The sequence below is a fragment of the Prionailurus viverrinus genome, chromosome B4 (assembly GCF_022837055.1).
Source record: "Prionailurus viverrinus isolate Anna chromosome B4, UM_Priviv_1.0, whole genome shotgun sequence".
NCBI classification, from domain to species: Eukaryota; Metazoa; Chordata; class Mammalia; order Carnivora; family Felidae; genus Prionailurus; species Prionailurus viverrinus.
The window spans coordinates 79,309,449-79,319,778 of NC_062567.1; positions in this window are offsets into that span (position 1 = coordinate 79,309,449).

The following is a 10,330-nucleotide window of genomic DNA, read 5'->3' on the forward strand; positions in this document are numbered from 1 at the left end:
GATCTTACAGCTCATGAGTTCAAGTCCTGCATCAGGCTTTGTGCTGACAGCTCAAAAGTCTGGAGCCTGCTTCAGATTTTGTCTCTCCCTCTCTCTCTGCCCTTCCCCTACTCGCTCTCTGTCTCTCTCTCCTTCAAAAATAAATAAACATTAACAAAAAATTTTAGGGGCACCTGGGTGGCTCAGTCGGTTAAGCATACGACTTCGGCTCAGGTCATGATCTCACAGTCCGTGAGTTCAAGCCCCACGTGGGGCTCTGTGCTGACAGCTAGGAGCCTGGAGCCTGTTTCGGATTCTGTGTCTCCCTCTCTCTCTGCCCCTCCCCCTTCATGCTCTGTCTCTCTCTGTCTCAAAAATAAATAAACATTAAAAAAATTTTTTTAATTTTTTTGAAAAACATTTGTATGGCACAAAAACAGACACATAGACCAATGGAATAGAATAGAAACCCCAGAACTAGACCCACAAACGTATGGCCAACTAATCTTTGACAAAGCAGGAAAGAACATCCAATGGAAAAAAGACAGTCTCTTTAACAAATGGTGCTGGGAGAACTGGACAGCAACATGCAGAAGATTGAAACTAGACCACTTTCTCACACCACTCACAAAAATAAACTCAAAATGGATAAAGGACCTGAATGTGAGACAGGAAACCATCAAAACCCTAGAAGAGAAAGCAGGAAAAGACCTCTCTGACCTCAGCCGTAGCAATCTCTTACTCGACACATCCCCAAAGGCAAGGGAATTAAAAGCAAAAATGAACTACTGGGTCTTTATGAAGATAAAAAGCTTCTGCACAGCAAAGGAAACAACCAACAAAACTAAAAGGCAACCAACGGAATGGGAAAAGATATTTGCAAATGACATATCGGACAAAGGGCTAGTATCCAAAATCTATAAAGAGCTCACCAAACTCACACCCGAAAAACAAATAACCCAGTGAAGAAATGGGTAGAAAATATGAATACACACTTCTCTAAAGAAGACATCCGGATGGGCAACAGGCACATGAAAAGATGCTCAACGTCGCTCCTCATTAGGGAAATACAAATCAAAAACACTCTGATATCACCTCACTCCAGTCAGAGTGGCCAAAATGAACAAATCAGGAGACTATAGATGCTGGAGAGGATGTGGAGAAACAGGAACCCTCTTGCACTGTTGGTGGGAATGCAAATTGGTGCAGCCACTCTGGAAACAGTGTGGAGGTTCTTCAAAAAATTAAAAATACACCTACCCTATGACCCAGCAATAGCACTGCTAGGAATTTACCCAAGGGATACAGTACTGATGCATAAGGGGCACTTGTACCCCAATGTTTATAGCAGCACTCTCAACAATAGCCAAATTATGGAAAGAGCCTAAATGCCCATCAACTGATGAATGGATAAAGAAATTGTGGTTTATATACACAATGGAGTACTACGTAGCAATGAGAAAGAATGAAATATGGCCCTTTGGCAAGGGAATTAAAAGCAAAAGTGAATTACTGGGACCTTATGAAGATAAAAAGCTTCTGCACAGCAAAGGAAACAACCAACAAAACTAAAAGGCAACCAACGGAATGGGAAAAGATATTTGCAAATGACATATCGGACAAAGGGCTAGTATCCAAAATCTATAAAGAGCTCACCAAACTCACACCCGAAAAACAAATAACCCAGTGAAGAAATGGGTAGAAAATATGAATACACACTTCTCTAAAGAAGACATCCGGATGGCCAACAGGCACATGAAAAGATGCTCAACGTCGCTCCTTATCAGGGAAATACAAATCAAAACCACGCTCAGGTATCACCTCACGCCAGTCAGAGTGGCCAAAATGAACAAATCAGGAGACTATAGATGCTGGAGAGGATGTGGAGAAACGGGAACCCTCTTGCACTGTTGGTGGGAATGCAAATTGATGCAGCCGCTCTGGAAAGTAGTGTGGAGGTTCCTCAGAAAATTAAAAATAGACCTACCCTATGACCCAGCAATAGCACTGCTAGGAATTTATCCAAGGGATACAGGAGTACTGATGCATAGGGGCACTTGTACCCCAATGTTTATAGCAGCACTCTCAACAATAGCCAAATTATGGAAAGAGCCTAAATGTCCATCAACTGATGAATGGATAAAGAAATTGTGGTTTATATACACAATGGAATACTACATGGCAATGAGAAAAAATGAAATATGGCCTTTTGTAGCAACGTGGATGGAACTGAAGAGTGTGATGCTAAGTGAAATAAGCCATACAGAGAAAGACAGATACCATATGGTTTCACTCTTATGTGGATCCTGAGAAACTTAACAGAAACCCATGGGGGAGGGGAAGGAAAAAAAAAAAAAAGAGGTTAGAGTGGGAGAGAGCCAAAACATAAGAGACTGTTAAAAACTGAGAACAAACTGAGGGTTGGTGGGGGGTGGGAGGGAGGGGAGGGTGGGTGATGGGTATTGAGGAGGGCACCCTTTGGGATGAGCACTGGGTGTTGTATGGAAACCAATTTGACAATAAATTTCATATATTAAAAAAAATAAAAAGAAATAAAAAGAAATAAAAAAAAGAAATATGGCCCTTTGTAGCAACGTGGATGGAACTGAAGAATGTGATGCTAAGTGAAATAAGCCATACAGAGAAAGACAGATACCATATGGTTTCACTCTTATGTGGATCCTGAGAAACTTAACAGAAACCCATGGGAGAGGGGAAGGAAAAAAAAAAAAAAAAAAAGAGGTTAGAGTGGAAGAGAGCCAAAGCATAAGAGACTCTTAAAAACTGAGAACAGGGGCGCCTGGGTGGCGCAGTCAGTTAAGCGTCCGACTTCAGCCAGGTCACGATCTCGCGGTCTGTGAGTTCGAGCCCCGCGTCAGGCTCTGGGCTGATGGCTCAGAGCCTGGAGACTGTTTCTGATTCTGTGTCTCCCTCTCTCTCTGCCCCTCGCCCGTTCATGCTCTGTCTCTATCTGTCCCAAAAATAAATAAACGTTGAAAATATCAGAAATTTAAAAAAAAAAAAACTGAGAACAAACTGAGTGTTGATGGTGGGTGGGAGGGAGGGGAGGGTGGGTGATGGGTATTGAGGAGGGCACCTTTTGGGATGAGCACTGGGTGTTGAATGGAAACCAATTTGACACTAAACTTCACATATTGAAAAAAAATAAAAAGATAAACAAAATACTTTTCACATGCTAAAAAAATAAAAATAAATTAAAAAAATAAAAACATTTGTAAATCTATCAATGTGATACATCACATTAGTATAAGAAAGGTTGAGAACCATATGATCCTCTCAATAGATGCAGAAAAAGCATTTGACAAAGTACAACATCCATTCATGGTTAAAAAAACCCTCAACAAAGTAGGATTTAGAGGAAACATACCTCAACATAATAAAGACCTTATAGGAAAAACACACAGTCAACATCATCCTAAATGTGGAAAAACTGAGAGCTTTTCTCCTAAGGTCAGGAACAAGACAAGTATGTCCACTCTCAACACTTGTATCCAACATAGTACTGGAAGCCACAGCCATAGCAATAAGACAACAAAAACTAATAAAGGTATCCAAATCAGCAAAGAAGAAGTATTGACAGATAACATGATACTATCTATAGAAAACCCTAAAGAATCCACCAAAAAACTGCTGGAACTCATAAATGAATTGGGCAAAGTCATAAGATACAAAATCAACATACAGAAATCTGTTGCACTTTTATACACCAATAATAAAGTGGCAGAACAAGAAATCAAGGTATCAATCCCACTTACAATTGCAACAAAAATAAGATACCTAGCAATAAACCTAATGAAAGAGGTTAAAGACCTGTACTCTGAAAACTATAAAACATGGATGAAAGATTGAAGATGACACAAAGAAATGGAAAGACATTCCATGCTCATGGATTAGAAGAACAAATATTGTTAAAATGTCTATACTACCCAAAGCAATCTATACATTTAATGCAATCCCTATAAAAATACCAGAAGTATTTTTCTCAGAGGTAGAACAAACAATTCTAAAATTTGTATGGAACCACAAAAGACCCCAAAGAGCCAAACCACACTTAGAAAAACAGAGATGGAGGCATAACAATTCTGGACTTCAAGTTATATTACAAACCTATCATAATTGGGGTACCTGGATGGCTCAGTCAGTTAAGTGTCTGACTCTTGATTTCAGCTCAGGTCATGATCTCACAGTTCATGGGTTTGGGCCCCACGTTGGGCTCTGTGCTGACAGTGTGGAGCCTGCTTGGGATTCTCTGTCTCCTGATCTCTCTCTCTGACCCTCCCACAATCTTTCTCAAAAATAAATAAACTTAAAAAATAAAAAGAATGAAACAAAGCTGTCATAATCAAAACAGTATGGCACTGGCACAAAATAGGAACAATAGATCAATACAACAGAATAGAAAACCCAGAAATAAACCCACAACTCTATGGTCAATTAATCTTTGACAAAGCAGGAAAGAATATCCAATGGGGGAAAATGTCTCTTCAACAAATGGTATTGGGAAAACTGGACAGCAACAGGCAAAAAAATTAAAATGGACCACTTTCTTACACCATACACAAAAATAATTTCAAAATGGATTAAAGACCTAAATGTGAAACATGAAACCATAAAAATTCTAGAAGAAAACACAGCAGTAATTTCTTTGACACAGGCCATAACAACTTCTTTCTAGAAATGTGTGTAATTTTTTTAGCAACTGTACTTCAATAAGGCTTTTTTAAGCCTCAAATTAAATGAAAAGTTTAAATTTCATGGAAGGATTAAATAATTTTAAAATGAAATAAACATAATCCATCAATACAATTTACTATATCAACAAAAAAAATGTTTAAAATATATGATTATCTCAGTATATGCAGAAAATGCATAGTTAAAATTCAACATACATTCATGATTTTTTTAACTCCTAGAAAATTAGAAAGAGAAGTAAATTTTTCAACTTAATATAAGGCCTCCATGAAAAAACAACAACTAACATTAATCTTAATGGGAAAAACTGAATGTCTTTCACCTAAGATTGGGAACAAGGCAATGTCCACTGTCACTACTCATATTCAACACTGTTATAGAAGTCCACTTATAAAAGTGGAATAAGACATGAAAAAATATTGGAAAGAAAGAAATAAAACTGTCTTATTTGTAGACTGCATGATCATCAACACAAAATTCCAAAGATTCTACAAAGGCTACTGGAACTAATAAGTGAATTTAGCAAGATCACAAAGTGCAAGTAAACATATAAAAATCAACTATATTTCTATACATTAACAATGAGCAATTACTGGAGTTTACAAGAAAGAGTACCAGAGACAAGACAGCTGTGTAAGTTCTCTGGAGATCTGCATACGGTTCCCTTGAGTCATCACTGAGTACTAATCAGCAAATGTGTATAATGAAACTACCCAAGGTTTGATCTAGGCTTCTCTGGCTTCTTTCTGTATGAACCAAGAAGACATCTAGCTAACCCCCCAAGGAAGATCCCTGAAGCCATCTCTCTAACGTAAAGACAACAGGTCTTTTTTTGTAGCTACGGAGACTTATTAATGAATTCCCATGCCTTCCTTGAGGGCACTTCCATTAGTTCCCTAGAAGCTAGACACAGCTTCAGGGTGAGCAGGCAAAAAGGAAACTGGAATTTCAGATGGAATCATGAAGGGTATAGAAAAGGTGAACAGAAACCTGTTCACAATATTCTAGAATATGAGAAATATTGGGAAGCTTCTCAAAGCTTGAAAACAACGAAATTAAGACAAATCAAAAGACATCTAATATATAGACACATATTCATGATCTTAACAGCTAGAAATTGTTGGTAAAAACTGAAAAACTAAACCCAAAATCTATAAAGAACTTACCAAACTCAACACCCAAAACACAAGAAATGGGCAGAGGACATGAATAGACACTTTTCCAAAGAAGACATCCAGATGGCCAACAGACAAATGAAAAGCTGCTCAACATGACTCATCATCAGGGAAATACAAATCAAAACCACACTGAGATACCACTTTACACCAGTCAGAGTGGTTAAAATTAACAATTCAGGAAACAACAGATGCTGGTGAGGATGTGGAGAAACAGGAACCCTCTTGCACTGTTGGTGAAAATGCAAATTGGTGCAGCCACTCTGGAAAACAGTATGAAGGTTTCTCAAAAAATTAAAAATAAAATTATCCTACAAATGAGCAACTGCACTTCTAGGAATTTATTCAAAGGACACAGGAGTGCTGATTCATAGGAGCACTTGTACCCCAATGTTTACAGCAGCACTTTCAACAACAGCCAAATTATAGAAAGAGACCAAATGTCCATCAACTGATGAATGGATAAAGAAGATGTGGTTTTACATACGATGGAATACTACTTGGCAATGAGAAAGAATGAAATCCTGCCATTTGCAACAACGTGGATGGCACTGGAGTGTATTATGCTAAGTGAAATAAGTCAGTCACAGAAAGACAGATATCATATGTTTTCACTCATAGGTGGAACTTGAGAAACTTAACAGAAGACCATGGGAGAAGGGAAGGAGAAAAAATAGTTTCAAATAGAGAGGGAGGCAAACCATAAAAGACTCTTAAATACAGAGAACAGACTGAGGGTTGATGGGGGGTGGGAGGCAAGGGAAGGGGGAAATGGGTGATGGGCATGGAGGAGGGCACTTGTTGGGATGAGCACTGGGTATTGTATGTAATCAATGAATCATGGGAATCTACCCTCAAAACCATATATATACATTGTATGTTATGTATGTATATATACAATGTATGTATATATACATTGTATGTTAGCTAACTTGACAATAACTTATATTTAAAAATAATAATAAAATAAATCCTCACAAATAAAAATTCAGTAAAAAAAAAACTGAAAAACTAAGATTTCAGGAGAGGGAAAAGAATTGTCCAAGGTCTCAGTGTTAATAACAGAACTAGACTAGATTCAAAGTCTTCTGATGTCTGATACAGAGGCATACCATGTCCACATCATGAAAAAGTACCCTTATTTAATGCCATGTCTGAGCATAATATTTGAGCAATACAATTTAAAATAAAATGAATATTGTGATCAGGCTGGACATATATGGCTATGCTTCAGGGCTAGCCAAAATTATAAGGATGACAAAGTTGTCTGATACCTTTTGACCTACTTATCAGTTCTCAAAAAAATTTATGAACAGAGAAAACAGACTCTTAACTATAGAGAACAGAGGGTTATCGGGGGGGGGGGGAGATGGTGAAATAGCTGATGGGAATTAAAAGTACACTTATAATGATAAGCATGGAAAACTGTACAGGACTGCTGAATCACTATATTGAACACCTGAAATGAATATAACACTGTATGTTAACTATACTGGAATTAAAATTTTAAGCTAAATTAAAAAAAACTACTAACAGTTATTACCAACTACATTATCAACAACTGATAGGGACACATATTCATTAGGAAGCAAGCTCTTAGGTAAGTATTTTGTCATCTTCTCGGGGGATTTTTGACAAATTGTCCTGCTTACAATTTGTGGCCAGAACAACTATATCCTGAGTAAATTAGTGAATTCTGATTACAAATTCCCCTGAGTACCACTTGGTTTTTTCCCAGCACTGATCCCTTGAGTCTGCAATAGAAGAGTCTATAAAGCAAATGTCTCTTTTCATTGAATGGAACCTGTTCAGAGCCTCTCACATGACCTAAAACTTCAGAACCTTAGATTCCAGAAGGAACCATGGACCATAGCACAAGGGGGAAGCTTCCAGCCCCACCTCAGACTTTCCCTGACCCTTCTGCTGCATGATTTGGATGTTGACTAAGTAACAGAATTTTGTCTTTGGATAGCTATTTTTTAGGATTGTTGCTGCCGTAAGGGAAGAAAAGGCTAGATAAAAAAGAAGAATGGGTCAAGAAAAGATTTCTATGGAAATGTAATCCTGTGACTATTTGTGCAGAGTTGCCTCCACATTTCGCTGCAAGTCTGAGCTCTTTTCATGAAACCACAGAGGACTTGCCAGACTGTACACTCCCTGCTCCCTCTTTGGGGGATCCTCAGAGACCTGACAAGCTTGTGTTGTCCCTGGGCTGGTGAGTTCCTGAGGCCACTTCTCAGATAACCAGTCACTGTGCAGAAAAGGAGGGAGCCACAGAGCATAGTTTCCCTTGTCAGAGCCCCGAAATGACCCAAGACCAAGGTTTCTGAATTACTAGGCAAATTGGCTACTGCTCCTATGAGCTTTCTTGTGCTCATTCTCAGAAAACAACAGGTTAAGAAACTTAAAAATAAAAAAAAAATTAAAAAAATAAAGCTAGAGGGTAGTCCTCTCCAGAAAGAAAATGAGCCTCTTTGCAAACACTGGCTGCCTGTGGGAGAGGAGATAGGCAACAGGTCCCTAGGCAAAAATTTTCTAAACTTTTCTAATCATATATCCCATCAGTGAAAACTTTTAAATGAAGCTGAGGAAGAATCACCAATATATGTGTATGTTAATTAATTTTTAAATTATTTACATATACAGATACATAAGTGTATAGTTTATGTTTTAAAACATAGACAGAACTTTTTTTTTTCATGAAGTATAGTTGCCTGGCAATGTTATATTAGTCTCGAGTAAGACCTGAAACCATAAAACTCCTAAAAGAAAACATAGGTGGTAACCTCTTAGACATTGGTCTTACAACGTTTTTCTGGAGAAACAGACTTTTCTAATGAGCTAAAAATAAATTCCATAGTTTAGCAACTTTAAGATATACATTTCAACATCTCTAAAACTAGAAAGCATCTCATGATCAATGGCATTTTAGCATGGGGTCATTGTCTAGTTGGGGTAGCATCTTTCCTTCTTAATGGCACATAAAATAATAGTGTGTCTCACACTAAATTGCACCTTAGATTTTATGAAATGGTGTGACTAGAAGGCTCTCATATCTACTGCAGTGAATCATCTGGCACACCCCACAATGTAGGTATCCCCCATATTTAAAGAGCAGTGAAAGGGACCAAGGGGGGGGGGGTCTTGGGTCATTGGTCTCCAATTAAAAGGAGAGAAAATCCCTCATAAGAATTCCATAGATTTCTCCAAAGAAAAACCTCCTTTCTACTCAATAAAACAACACACCTAAGAGCCTCAGAGAATCTGATCAAGGCAAGGAAACATTCAAGAAGCTTCCACTTATTTTTTAGGTTCTCACCATGGCCCTAGGCCAATAGTTAATATCTGTGAAGTTTATCTTCCTTATCAAAAACTGGGTGCAATAAGCCTCACAGTATTTCATTTCTTGCCAGAACTGCCCTAGAAACCTTTATAGGTAACTATCATACCCCAGGGATCAGTATGAGAAAGGGGTCTGAGCACCTGATAGACATTTTTTCAAAGAAGACATACATATGCCAAACAAATACATGAAAAGATGCCAACATCACTAATCATCAAGTAAATGTAAATCAAAACCACAATGATATGTCATCTCACACCTGTCAGGATGTCTACTATCAACAAGACAAGAGGTAACAAGTACTGGTGAGAATGTGGAGAAAAGAGAACCATTGTGCACTGTTGACAGAAATGTAAATTTGCACAGCCACTATGGAAAACAGTGTAGAGGTTCCTCAAGAAATTAAAAATAGAACTACCATATGATCCAGCAATCCCACTTCTGGGTATATATCCAAGGGAAACAAAATCATTATCTCAAAGAGATCCCTGCACTCCCATGTTCATTACAACATTATTCACAGTATTCAAGGTATGGAAACAACCTAGTTGGCCATCAATGGACGAATGGATAAAGAAAATGTAATATATATAATGGACTATTATTCGGCCTCAAAAAAGAAGGCAGTCTTGCCACTTGCAATGACATAGATGAACTTGGAGGCCATTATACTATGTGAAATGAGCCAGACAAAGACAAATACTGTATGGTATCTTTTATATGTAGGATCTAAATAAAAAGTCAAACTCAAGGAAACAGAGTAGAATGGTGGTTACCATGGGCTGGGTGGGGGTAAATAGGGAGAGGTTGGTAGAAGTGTACAAGCTTTCAGTTATAAGATGAATAAGGTCTGAAGACCTAATGTATAACATAGTGACTGTCCGTGTCCCTTCTGCTAGCAGCTCTTGGTCTTTTGGCCATCCTGGTGGTTCCTGGAGGGGCCGGCTGCCTTGCTCCTGGCCTTGCGAACCCGGCCCAGGCCCCCCCCCCCCCCAGGGGGGGGGGGGGGGGGGGAGGCATCCTCTGGTACAGGAGGCTCCCGGAACCGGGCTGCACTTGCCAAAGCGTCGGCTCTGGCCCAGCTCCCTGCGTGGGAACTGGAAGGGGCCTCTGGGAGCAG